Consider the following 14124-nt stretch of genomic DNA (forward strand, 5'->3'; position numbering starts at 1 on the left):
AACCCTGAGGCTTCTGAAGAATCTGGGAAAATAGATATATTCACATCCCTATAGAAACTGGAGTCATTAGACTGGACTCATTCTTTTTCTCTCTCTCTCCTAAGTGGCCCAGGACAAAAGCCTGGTAGTCTTTGGACAAGCCCTGGGAGAAGTTGTAGGGAGAGGGAACCTTCCGAGGTAGGGAGAGGGGACCTTCCGAGTGTAAGGTCACAGATGCAAAAGCTTCCTAGATCCCTCGTTAATAAGCGCGTGATGCTCAGGGATTTGGGGAAGAGTGAGATCAACCCAGAGGCTGCCAATTTCTTTCCAGGGCCGGGAGTGCAGAGGTTCCTAGGTCCTGACTGGCCGGGAAGTCCACGGCCAGTGAGTAGAGAGGCGAGAGCTGGAGAGGAGAGCTCCACCTTCCACCGCCGCTCCTACACGTGAATGGGGACGGGTATGGATGACCGGGAATGAAGGAGGTGGGCACAGTCTGACCACAAACCAAAACTGCCGGGAGGGGCGAGGAATATTCTCTGGCCACAGGAATTCTGCCTCAAGATGCTCTGAGTCTTTCCTATTGACCTCTATCAATGAATTTTATTTTGGCAGCTGGGGGATGGAAATGTTCTGGACTTAGACTTAATAAATGAGTGTGTGTGCATGTGTGAATGTGTGTGTGCGTGTGTGTGATTGTTTGGGGGGGGGACCCTAAAATTTTCAACCTGCTGCACCCAGACCAGTGCTGGTAAAGCAGTTCTGCAATACTCTGGAAGATGCTGAAACCCAGTGTGAGCCTTTCCCCTAACGAGAATGACAAAGTCTTTGCACACAGGACAGTTTCCAATTTCTCTCCATTCTCCTCTCTGCAAACATGTCACAGGACACCTGGACAAGCCCTGGCAGGTTCCGTCCCGGGTAGCCGACAGGGAAGACAAGGTGACTCAGAAGGAAGGAATGTGTGCAGGAACCTGGAACATCTGGGAAGCAAGACTTCCAGGGGGAAGGGGATGGCAGGGGGCAGGAGGGGCAGGAGGGGCAGGAGGGGCAGGGCCTAAATGCAAAGCAGGTGAGTCAGTTGGGCTTTTCCCTAACACTCATTAACTGTGGGGCCTGGTCACATCGCCAAATCTCTCTGGGCGTCTCCATCTGTACAATGGGCTGATAATATAATACCCATTTCAAAAGGTTGCTGTAGGGATTAACCTTTAAAAATGCACCTAAATGAATACTCATAAACAAGCAAAAAAAACAACCTAAACCTCACATATTATCTGAAAATTAACTCAAGATGAATCATGGACTTTAATGCAAAATGTAAAACCATAAAAATTTTAGGGGAAAATGTGGAAGAAAATCTTCTGGATGTAGTGTTAGGAAAAAGTTTTTAGGCTTAATGCCAAAAACATAGTCCGTAAGGAAAAAATTGATAAAAATGACTGACTTGTTTATTCTGTGGCAGATCCTGTAAAGAGGATGAAAAGCCAAACTCAGACAGAGAGAAAATATTCACAAACCACATATTTGACACTAGTTTTCGAGAATATTTAAAGCCATCACCAAATCAATGGTAAAAAAGAATAACTATCCAATTAGAAAATTACGTAGACAGTTCACTGAAGAGGATGTACAAGCAGCAAATGAGTGCAGGAAAAGATGTTAGAGAGCATTAACCATTGAGGAAATGCAAATTGACACTACAATGAGATTTCACTACACACCTACCAGAATGGCTGGGGCGGGGGGGGGGGGGGGGGCGGAGGATAGTGACAGGGCCAAATGCTGGTGAGGATGCAGAGAAACTGGGTTATTCATGTACTGCTGGTGGGGATGTAAACTGGCACAGCCCCTTTAGAAAACAGTCTGCAGTTCTTATAAAACCAAACATACCATTACTATGCAACCCAGTGGCTGCACTCCTGGGCATCTAATGAAATGAAAACCTACGTTCACACAAAAACCTTACCTTCAATGCTCATAGCAATTTTATTTGTAATTGAAATCTGAAAGCAGCTTAGATGTCCTCAACAGGTGGTCAAACAAGCTGTGGGGCATGTATACGACAAAACACTACTCCGAGAGGTTCATGCAACAACTCGGATGAATCTCCAGAAACTTACACTGAATGAAAAAAGCCAACCTCAAGACTCTACCGACTCTGTGATTTCATTTACATGACCCTCTTGAAATGACAAGTTTATAAAGATGAAGCACACATTAGTGCTTGCCAGAGGTGAGTAGTGGCCATGGCTACTCGTGATGGAACTGCTCTGCAGTGGTGGTCACAGGAATGCACACATGATAAAACTGCATAGAACTACCCAACACACACAGGAGTGCATGTAAAACTGGAGAAATAGGAATAAAGTTCACCAATTGTATCACTGTCAACTCCCTGGCTGTGATATTGTGATGTTATCACTGGGGGAAACTGGGTAAGGGGTACAGGTGTCTCTGTATTATTTCTTACAATTACATGTTTATTATCATTAGCTCAAAACAAAAGTAGTTTTTTAAAATGCATGTGAAGTCCTCTTTCTCCTCCTCTAATTTTCTTCTCACCTTTTCTTTCCACCTCCTGCTCTTCCCCTTCCTCCTCCTCCTAATTCTATTTTGTATTCTTCCCCACTCCCCTTCTTCTCCTTCTTGTTTTTGTTATTTCCAGGCAATATTGCATTCCTAGAAGCAAAATCTTTCCATAAGAGGTGAAAGGGAGTAATCTAGCTTACAGCACAGAGGCCTTGAGGAGAATGCCTGGCCCATCCAGAGGAAGCCAGAAAAAAGATCAACTTGCCTTTCTCAGAATCATTTCAGGGCTCTCTCTATCCAGTGTCCCACACTGAGGCTCATGGCATTGTGTGCTGGCAGCTGAGATGTGCAGGCATACAGGTGTGGGCTGGACAGGCATACAGGTGTGGGCTGGGCAGGCATAGAGGTGTGGGCTGGGCAGGCATAGAGGTGTGGGCTGGGCAGGCATAGAGGTGTGGGCTGGGCAGGCATAGAGGTGTTGGCTGGGCAGCATAGAGGTGTGGGCTGGGCAGGCATACAGGTGTGGGCTGGACAGGCATACAGGTGTGGGCTGGGCAGGCATAGAGGTGTGGGCTGGGCAGGCATAGAGGTGTGGGCTGGGCAGGCATACAGGTGTGGGCTGGGCAGGCATAGAGGTGTGGGCTGGGCAGGCATAGAGGTGTGGGCTGGGCAGGATACAGGTGTGGGCTGGGCAGGCATAGAGGTGTGGGCTGGGCAGGCATAGAGGTGTGGGCTGGGCAGGCATAGAGGTGTGGGCTGGGCAGGCATAGAGGTGTGGGCTGGGCAGGCATAGAGGTGTGGGCTGGGCAGGCATACAGGTGTGGGCTGGGCAGGCATAGAGGTGTGGGCTGGGCAGGCATAGAGGTGTGGGCTGGGCAGGATACAGGTGTGGGCTGGGCAGGCATAGAGGTGTGGGCTGGGCAGGCATAGAGGTGTGGGCTGGGCAGGCATAGAGGTGTGGGCTGGGCAGGCATAGAGGTGTGGGCTGGGCAGGCATAGAGGTGTGGGCTGGGCAGGATACAGGTGTGGGCTGGGCAGGCATAGAGGTGTGGGCTGGGCAGGCATACAGGTGTGAGCTGGGCAGGCATACAGATGTGGACTGGGCAGGCATACAGGTGTGGGCTGGGCAGGCATACAGGTGTGGGCTGGGCAGGCATACAGGTGTGGGCTGGACAGGCATACAGGTGTAGGCTGAGCAGGCATACAGGTGTGGGCTGGACAGGCATACAGGTGTGGGCTGGGCAGGCATAGAGGTGTGGGCTGGGCAGGCATAGAGGTGTGGGCTGGGCAGGCATAGAGGTGTGGGCTGGGCAGGCATAGAGGTGTGGGCTGGGCAGGATACAGGTGTGGGCTGGACAGGCATACAGGTGTAGGCTGAGCAGGCATACAGGTGTGGGCTGGACAGGCATACAGGTGTGGGCTGGGCAGGCATAGAGGTGTGGGCTGGGCAGGCATAGAGGTGTGGGCTGGGCAGGCATAGAGGTGTGGGCTGGGCAGGATACAGGTGTGGGCTGGGCAGGCATAGAGGTGTGGGCTGGGCAGGCATAGAGGTGTGGGCTGGGCAGGCATACAGGTGTGAGCTGGGCAGGCATACAGATGTGGACTGGGCAGGCATACAGGTGTGGGCTGGGCAGGCATACAGGTGTGGGCTGGGCAAGCATACAGGTGTGGGCTGGACAGGCATACAGGTGTAGGCTGAGCAGGCATACAGGTGTGGGCTGGACAGGCATACAGGTGTAGGCTGAGCAGGCATACAGGTGTGCGCTGGTCAGGCATACAGGTGTGGGCTGGACAGGCATACAGGTGTGGGCTGAGCAGGCATACAGGTGTGGGCTGGACAGGCATACAGGTGTAGGCTGAGCAGGCATACAGGTGTGGGCTGGACAGGCATACAGGTGTAGGCTGAGCAGGCATACAGGTGTGGGCTGGACAGGCATACAGGTGTAGGCTGAGCAGGCATACAGGTGTAGGCTGAGCAGGCATACAGGTGTGGGCTGGACAGGCATACAGGTGTAGACTGAGCAGGATACAGGTGTGGGTTGAGCAGGATACAGGTGTGGGCTGGGCAGGCATACAGGTGTGGGCTGAGCAGGCATACAGGTGTGGGCTGGACAGGCATACAGGTGTAGGCTGAGCAGGCATACAGGTGTGGGCTGGACAGGCATACAGGTGTAGACTGAGCAGGATACAGGTGTGGGTTGAGCAGGATACAGGTGTGGGCTGGGCAGGCATACAGGTGTGGGCTGGACAGGCATACAGGTGTAGGCTGAGCAGGCATACAGGTGTGGGCTGGACAGGCATACAGGTGTAGGCTGAGCAGGCATACAGGTGTGGGCTGGACAGGCATACAGGTGTAGGCTGAGCAGGCATACAGGTGTGGGCTGGTCAGGCATACAGGTGTAGGCTGAGCAGGCATACAGGTGTGGGCTGAGCTGCAAAGCTGAGGTGCGAGGTGTGGCTTCGCTGCAGCCTCAGGATATCCCTGAGGAGCCTGCTGCTGGGCTGATGCACCCAGAGGGTAGTGCCTGGCATAGTCATTTGTTTCTACCTGGCAGATGGACTTGGTCCTGAATACTCCAGAAAAATAGGCCCTTTCAGGGTCAAGGTGGAGTGAAAATGGAGTGTATCAAGAATGGAGTAAGAGCATTTCTGAATTTGACTGGTTATGCATTCTTCCCCTCTGATATACAGCACTGGCTCCCCTCTGAAGGGCTTTTGAGAAAATCTACCTTAAGTGTCAAGAAGCCAGAGATGGAAGCCCTGTATTTCAGGAGAGACAATTCTCAGCGTCAGAATTATGGCCACAGGTGCTTTGCAGACGTGGCTTTGGGTCCATAGCAACATAGGAACCAACTGTCCCAGGAACCCTCCATGTCTCTTTGTCAAGCAGCTTAGAAAAAAAGCTTGGCCATGGGCAGGGCATTAGAGAACCTGTCGTACTGGGGGCCTCCTCAGGCCTAGGGCTCATCAATGAATCAGAGAATTCATGGCCAACACCTTCTCTAGAAGTGACAACGACACTTTTTTTCATGTGTAAATGTGATCCCTTTGAAGTGAGTGACACATTAGAAAGAGAGATGTGAAGACATACGCTGTGACTCCCTTAAGTGGGGACCTGGCAGGAAAATAGCCCATATGTCAACCTTGAGAATGGTCAGAGCTGTGCACCAGGGACAAGCCAGCCTCCCTCTTCCTCTGGGCCCATCCTGGATGGGCCTGAGCCAGGAACAGCTGGGACAGGGAAGGACCTAAAAACTAAAAGGCATTTTTGTTGGGTCATGCGACAGGAGGCACTGGAAGCCTGCTCGCTGTGTGAAAACACACACACACACACACACACACACACACACACACACACACACACAAAACAGACTTCGACAATGTGACTGGTTTCATGCTTCTTGTATTTCATTTCTCTTTTTTCCTTACTGCTTAGTCAAGTTCTTTCTTCCTGTCTATGTTTCAGGGTGGGGAATTGGTCAGACTACTTTGGGCACACTAAGAGAAACCAAGACAAGATTTTGGTTCACCATCTGGTGGTTGTGAAGACCACATTTTTAAAATCAGGGCCCATTCCCCACCCTAGACCAATTCCCTTCCTGGGAATGGAGCCCAGGCATGAACATAGGACCCAGCTCTTAAATGTCCAAAAACCTCAAATGTGGGCTCCTGGACAGGAATCATAGTCTGTGGTGTTCATTGCTGCATCCTCAGCACTTGACACGTAGAAGGGAGCTCATGTCATATTCGATAATGTATGAATGAATGAATGAATGAATGAAGAATGAATGAATGAATGAAGGGGAAGGTGAAACTCAAGGGGTGGAGGCTGATTTTTGCAGTCCCTCCCACCTTTCTGCAGGGTCTTCTTTCGTCTCCATGAGTTTCTCCCCTTACAGTTCCCGCTTCCACCCCAGGGCCAGGCTGCTAGGACCTCTAGACAGTTAAGCTTTCTGAAAGTTAAGCTTCAGGGACTTCCAAAGACCCATATTCCCTGGGGGATAAGCCTGTCATTGGCTGAGTCTGCTTTGTGCCCACTCCATTGGCAGTGATCAACCTGCCATTTAATCTAATCCTCGGAGGCAGTTACTATAATTATTCCCTTTTTTACCGACCTAGAGGAGCTAAGTAACTTAGCTGGTAATTAAACGCTCCAGGATTCGAAGCTGGCTTGGCTTTTGCTGAGGCACAAACTCTCAGCATTGCAATATGGCCCCTCAGACTGTGAGGTTCATCCAGGTGTGGTGGTGGGCCTCCACTCTAGAAGGAAGCAGGGGGGTCCCCTGGACTATGGACCAGCCTACATGTTTGGTGAAATTCCCTGCCCTCAATCGACCCCTCAGGTGGGTGTGAGGGTGGGTGGGCTGGTGCTGAGGTGGATCTTTGACTAATTCTACCCTCCTCAGGACTCTGCCCCAGGCTGAGCCTGTGGAAAGTGCGTATTAGCTCAATCAAATTTGACTTCTGGAGAAACTTCAAGATTAGTCACAGTAGACATGTCTCTTTTTTGGCTTTTTTGGCTGGAAAGAAAAGTCCTTTTCACCAGTAGGAGGGGAACCATATGTGCTGGTAACATTGCATCTGAGTGTGGAAACTTGACACACAGCGTGTCCAGCAGCTGGCGTTTCAGGCCAGGGAAAGAGGCCCCTTTTCAGCTCTGAGCTGTCTGCTCGCTCCTGAAGGACTTCCTCAGGGATGACCTTGGAGAGAGAGGAGTGATGGTTGGTTCTGGGACCTGAATCAGGAACAATTTGGAGTGGAGGGAGGTGAGGTACTGCGGACGAGAACTGAAGCTTTGTCCCCTTTCTAGGTATCCGGGGATGGCGGGCATCGAGTGCAAGGACTGATTTTCCTAGAAAGTGTGACTGGTTCAGACAACAGCCTATGGGTATTTCCAGATGGTGGCATTGAGTGATGTGGAAACAGAGAACCAACGGAGGCTGTGAATGTCCTTTGCCTTTAAACTTAAAAGAGGGGGGAGGGAGGAAGAAAGAGACACACACACACACACAGAGAGAGAGAGAGAGAGAGAGAGAGATTTGCTGGCCTTGTGAGAGAGAATCTGGTCTGGTCGCAGAGAATGGAGCTGTCTGCAGGTCAGTCCAGACAAAACACGTGAAGGAGGGAATTAGCACTTTCCTGCCCCAGCCTCTGGTGTAATCTTGGGTTTCAATCACCTCTCCCCATCCTCCCTCCCTCCCCACAACCCATACCCATCTCTGCTGTGTCTGCCTTCCAGCGTGAGGAAGGGACAGCTCAGATACCAGCCCTCCCAGGGCAGCCTCTCTGACCTGTGTCCTTGCTGGGCTAGCGGCCCCGTCTCTGCCCTGCAAACATGGTGCTGGGCCCAAGGATAAGTGACTCTGTGTCTGCCCCTCTGTCTTGACCAGGAATACTTTGAAAGAAGAGACTGTCTTCTGTGTGTGCCCAGCACTTACCCCAGTGCCTGGCACATAGTGGGCACTTAATAAATGAAAGCTGTTACTCATTGTATTTTAGCCCAAACCATTACCATCACTGAGGAATGGTGGGGAGCATGGAGAGTTTAAAATGGGTGAGAGTAAACAGACTTCATCCCAGGCTAGAGCAGGTGAAAGTCCCCTAAATGTCTTTCTCTGCTAAATGTTAATCATTCAAGCAACAAAAGTTTATTGAACACCTATTTTGTGTCAGTACTTTTCTAGGTACTTGGTCAATCAGTGATCAGAATAAACAAAAATCACAGAGTTCACATGTTGTTGGGAAATGCAAACATTAAGCAATATATCCTGGTATCTGACTTATATAGTATAATTATATGTTAGAGGCTTGGTGCACAACATTCGTGCACTCTGGGGGGTCCCTCAGACCGGCCTGTGCCCTCTTGCAGTCTGGGACCCCTCAGGGGATGTTCACCTACTAGCTTAGGCCCAATCCCCCTGGGGGTCAGGCCCAAGCCTGCAGTCAGACATTCCTCTCGCAGTCCAGGGATCTCGAAGTCCGGGACCCTTCCCTCCTTACCACTCGCCTGCAGCGGAGTTGGGAGAGGCTTCTGCCACCACCGCTGTGCTCGCCAGCCGAGAGCCTGGCTTCTGGCTGAAGGGCGCTCCCCCTGTGGGAGCACACTGACCACCAGGGGGCAGCTCCTGCATTGAGCGTCTGCCCCCTGGTGGTCAGTGTGTATCATAGCAACTGGTTGTTTCATGGTTCAGTCTATTGCATATTAGGGTTTTATTATATAGGATGATACTATGTTGTGGAAAGAAAGGCGCACTTAACATTTAAACTGGTACTTTCAGGGTGAATAGAACGTAAGCAAGATAAATGGGTGTGGACTATGACAAGGGCTCTTTGGGTACCAGTGACATCTCACATCACCGGAAACCCAGTGACAGCCCGAGTCACAGCTGGATCTGGGGCTCAGTGGTGTCAGGGCGCTCCTTAATTCCATCTGTTGGTTCTGCTTTTTTCTATTTTGACTCCGTTCTCAGTGAAGCCCTCCTCGAAGATGGCAACGTCACCAGCGCAGCTCCCAATTCATGTCTCTCCTCTGGATAATCTCCGTGAAAAAAAAGGTTCCTCTCCTTCGCTCTGGCACGAGGCTGGGTGGAGCTCAGACTGGCACTCGTCAGGTCACATGCCCTCCTCTGAGCCAACCACCCTGGTGAAAGGGAGGGGCGGTACTGTGATTGGCATGTCTTGGAGTTCACGCTCCTCTCTGGAACCAGGGGTAGAGTCAGCTGCACCTGAATCACGTGATCTTAATCAGGGGGGATGAGTGCAGGTTGCCTCCTGCACCGGGAACCCCAAGAAAAATTGAGGCGTCACAACTAGAACAGGGGAAATGGGTGCTGGACAAGCAAACACCAATTGTCCAGTTTACAAGGTAATAGAAACCAAAGGCCCAGACCCCGAGGGGTGAGCTGGTCCGCCTGAGTTGGTAGTAGGGCGGGGCAGGGCTGGGACCAGTCTTGGTCCCTGCTGGTTGAAGAGTGCCCTTCGGAAAGAACCCGCGGAGCCATGTCCTCTAGCCTCCTGTGGAGGAACAAATGACATTTCCCTGTCAGCCCTCAGATACTGGTTTTCTTTCATCAGTGACTTTCATCAGTGACTACAGCATCTAACAGTCCAGCTACTTGAAAGTCTTTATTTCAAAACACGATTCCCATTTCAGTTCCTGATCTGAATTTATTTTGACTTCACTCGTTCTGAGAAAAAGAAAAAACACACATATTTCTTTATTGCTTTTTATTGCTCCGGAGCCAGGGAGGTGTGGCGCACCCAGGACGAGGGCCTGCCTCTGGCAGCACGTTAACGCAGGCAGGGGTCCCCAGCAGACACCCCCGGAGAGGTGAGCCCAGGGCTAACTGTGGTTGTCAGAGGCGATGCGCCGGTGCGCTGAGGGTTGCTGCTTCTGCCGGTTGGACAAACAAGGCTGGTGGCTTCCAACCTGCCCCTGGGAGGAAAGTCCCCGCCGAGTTCAGTAGGAATGAAGACCGTTTAGGGGAGGCCGTGTCCTCAGACCCGATCCCCCCACTTACAAACTCTGTAATGCCGACAGAAGACAAGACTCCGAGGCGCTTCCCTGCTCTCGCAGGCACCAGGCACCGGCATACCTGCCCTTCGGAGTGATGGCCCCGTTAATCCGAGGGCCGGGGTCGGGGACCTCTGGCCTCAGTGGATGCTCCTGAATCCCTGATGTGGGTGCATAGGTGAGCGGCTAAGGCCGTGTGAGCTCCAAGTGGAAGTTTTCTGGTGTCCGATTTGTTTTTCACCCTGATCATGTCCTACCACTGCTATAATAGGAGTCGGGGAGGCAGTATCCATGTCACCACAGTCTTGTTTGTGTGTAAATCCTCAGCCAAGGATATTTTTTTCCATTGCTTTTTAGAGAGAGAGTGCAAGGGAGCGAGGGCAGAGAGAGAGAACACCAACGTGATAGAGACACATCAATTGGTTGCCTCCTGCACGCACCCTGAACAGGGACCAGGGATGGAACGCTGCAACCGAGGTAAGTGCCCTTGACCAGGAATTGAACCGGGGACCCATCGGTGCATGGGCCTGGTGCTCTAACCACTGAGCAGCACTGACCAGGGCCCCACAGTCCTTTTATATTGTCTAACACAGTGTTTGGCACACAGAAGGTGCTTGATAAATATTTATTGAATGAATAAGGGGCTTTTTAGGATCAAGCTATCATTGAAGTGACCTTGACTGAGGAGCTGCTTAATGTAACAGACCCTGGGCTCCTCTCCCCCTCCATTCCGAGGGAGGACAGCAGGGTCTGGAAATCTGAGCACCTCCAATTTCACAGAGAAAATGACCTGTCCGCACACTCACCTCCAACCAGGCCTCGGATGTGCCTTGCCGATCAGATGGGAAGGTAATCCTTGGCAGCGGGGGGATTTAGCTGTTATCTCACAGGCTGCCGCTGGATTAGCAAGGCTTTCAGATAAAACCTTAGAGGGGGTAGAGTTTCATTTTTCCCTTCACGCTCAGGGAGCCGGTGAGAAGAACGGGCTACTTCACTGGGCCACTGTTTGGGCTAGAATATCAATGGCAGGAGAGACGGGGCTGGGCAGTGGGCAGTGGGCAGTGGGGTGCGGGGAAGGGCTGGATTCTGGTCCTGGCTCAGCCCTGGTTCCTCGGGTCTCTCCGATGGGAAATAATAATGCCGATCTGACAGCGTTGTGCTCAGGAACCGAGTGCTTGACACGAAAGCCCTTTGAAGAAGGGCTTCTGTGGGAGGCTGGTACCTCGCCCCCGGAGGCAGGCTGCAAGGCGAGGGCTGTGCCGGAAACACCAGACTGCCTGGTGGGCCTTGGAACGAGACCCGTTGGCCCACATTTGCTCGGGAGAAGCCTGAAGGGGCCCATGCCACCCCATGTCCTGTGGATGTCATGTGGACAGCTACGTAAATTCTAGTTGTGGAGAAGAAACGAAGACACTGAGGAAGTGTTTCCCAGTGCAGGGCACCGCGTGGGCGTAGAGGAAGGGTGAGCCGTGCGGTGAAGAGGCTCATGCCGAGGGCACGAGTGTCCAGGTGGACTCGGCGCAGATCTTCCCACAGTCGCTCCCCCTCCTTCCTCAGCTTCCTCGTGTAAAGGGAGAATAACAGCAGTGCCCACTTCACTGGCAGGGGCTGAAGCCTAGTCAGTCTGTAATAAAAGGCACAGTCACATTGCTTGTGTCGGGGCTCTGAGGATGTGCAGGATGTGAAGAGAGGGAAGGCAGGAAGGACAGCAGGCGCCGGAGCACCAGGTGGGAGTGAGCAGACGCATGCAGACATGGGGCGCTGGCCTTAGAAAAGGGGGCTCAGTGGGAGCCACCACTCACAAGTGGGCCTCAGGCTTCCGTGAGGTGCTGGAGCGCTGTGGTGACCCCCGAGGACAGGGGACCCAGGGTCAGTGCTGAAGGCTGGCTAGCTCAGGTGCGGCAGAACGTGACCCTGAAACCAAGCTGCCCAAGCTGAGGCTCGGAGATCACACTGGATGGGTGATGGGCAAAGGCATGTGTGCTTTTGTTCACATTTGAGGGGTAATAACAGATATGCTCATTTAAAATTATACCTAAGACTTATGGATCGTAGCTCTTACTCCTCCTCAGTACCAGGAATGAACATAATTCTTATGGCAGTTTAAGATAATGTGAGTGTTTGATCAGCAAAATTTTAGAAAATTCAAAAAGCGCTATGCCCTCACTGTGCCTTTAGCCGTCGACACCACACACCCACACATTCACACACACACATACACACACACCCCACACACAATATACCACCTACATGCGCACCAGCAGAGGAGTCTGCCCTTTATCCTGTTGGCAGTTGCGAGCAGGTGCCCCAGAAGAGGCGAGACGTAATGGAAGTGGTGTCTAAGAGGATTATTCCGGCTTCAGTGTGCAGGATGGCTTAGACTTCGGAGCGAGACAGGGAGATCTGCCCAGAGGCTATTACTATAATGCAAGTTAGCCTAATCCGGTGCCTGTCTTTTTCTTATTTCCCCTGATATTGATAACGCAGTGCCAAGTGCCGTGAACATGGGTCTGAATCCTCCATGCTCTCCTGCGCATGCCCCCCACCACACCAGGACTCCCACCTGCCACACTCCACAGCCCTCTGCTGGCGGTCTATATCCTGGATGGCATTGAACTTGGGAGCCCACTTCTCTATCCCCCACCTTCTGGCAGAGTCAGATCCTTCCAATCCTGATAAAAATCCCCATATTTAAGAACTATGGGAAGAGCACACAGGGATGGCCAGCTGGGGCATTGGCGAAGCAGCGGACTCCACTCTAAGGACCACAGTGGCCACGGTCTCCTGGGGCTACAAGTGCCCAGAAGGAAGCTGAGAGCTTCACAGAAATCATCCCATTTAATCCTTAAGACAAACTCATGAAGTAAGTATTGTCTTTCTCCACCCCACCTTTTATAGACCAGGCAAGGAAGGGGCTCAGAGACATACGAGGTGGAGCTGGGCTTTGAGCCCCGCACTTACTGCTTCCCAGTGGCTGCCTTGAGAACTGACCCTAGTTCTCCTCCCCCTTAGTTCAGAAGCTTCTGACCCTGGGAGACAGCTCGCCTGGCCTTTCAGTCTTGATTTCCTTATGTATAAACTAGAGACCCAGTGCACGAAATTCGTGCATGGGGGGCTGTCCCTCAGCCCAGCCTGCACCCACTCCAATCTGGGACCCCTCAAGGGATGTCCGACTGCTGGTTCCCAACCACTTGCCTGCCTGCCTGATCACACCCTAACCACTCCCATGCCAGCCTGATCGACGCCTAACTGCTCCCCTGTCAGCCCGATTGCCCCCAACTGCCCTCCCCTGCAGGCCTGGTCCCCCCCTCCCCAACTGCCCTCTCCTGCAGGCCTGGTCCCCCCTAACTTCCCTCCCCTGCATGCCTGGTTGCCCCCAACTGCCCTCCCCTGCATGCCTGGTTGCCCCCAACTGCCCTCCCCTTTAGGCCTGGTTCTCCCCAACTCCCCTCCCCTGCCGGCCCGGTCACCCCTAACTGCCCTCCCTGCTGGCCTAGTAACCCCTAACTGCCCTCCCTTGCCAGCCTGGTTGCCCCTAACTGCCCTCCCCTGCTGGCCTGGTAGCCCCCAAATGCCCTTCGCTGCAGGCGTGGTCGCCCCTAACTGTCCTCCCCTGCAGGCCTGATCCCCTCCAACTGCCCTCCCCTGCAGGCTTGGTGTCCCCCAACTGCCCTCCCCTGCTGGACTGATCACCCACAACTGCCCTCCCCTGCCAGCCATCTTGTGTCCACATGGGGGCAGCCATATTTGACCACATGGGGGCAGCCATCTTTGACCACATGGGGGTGGCCATCTTGTGTGTTGTAGTGACAGTCAATTTGCATATTACTCTATTATTAGATAGGATTGGAGGTGGGGGTGTGTAGACTACATATTTTTGAGCATTGCATTATATTTAGCAAATAAAATCAGATGGATTCCAATAAAACATACTGAAATTGGATGGTCCCTCAATTATTTTCATCTTGGACATTCTAGAAGACTTCGTCCTCAACACCCACTCCAGTATTTCTCATTATCTGTGCTTTGATCTAGCCTAACTCCCATTGCACATGAACTCACCTGTTTTTACGTGGAAATGCATCTGCAAATACATGTGTGTG

This window comes from Cnephaeus nilssonii (assembly GCF_951640355.1).
Source record: "Cnephaeus nilssonii genome assembly, chromosome: 13".
Taxonomy (NCBI): domain Eukaryota; kingdom Metazoa; phylum Chordata; class Mammalia; order Chiroptera; family Vespertilionidae; genus Cnephaeus; species Cnephaeus nilssonii.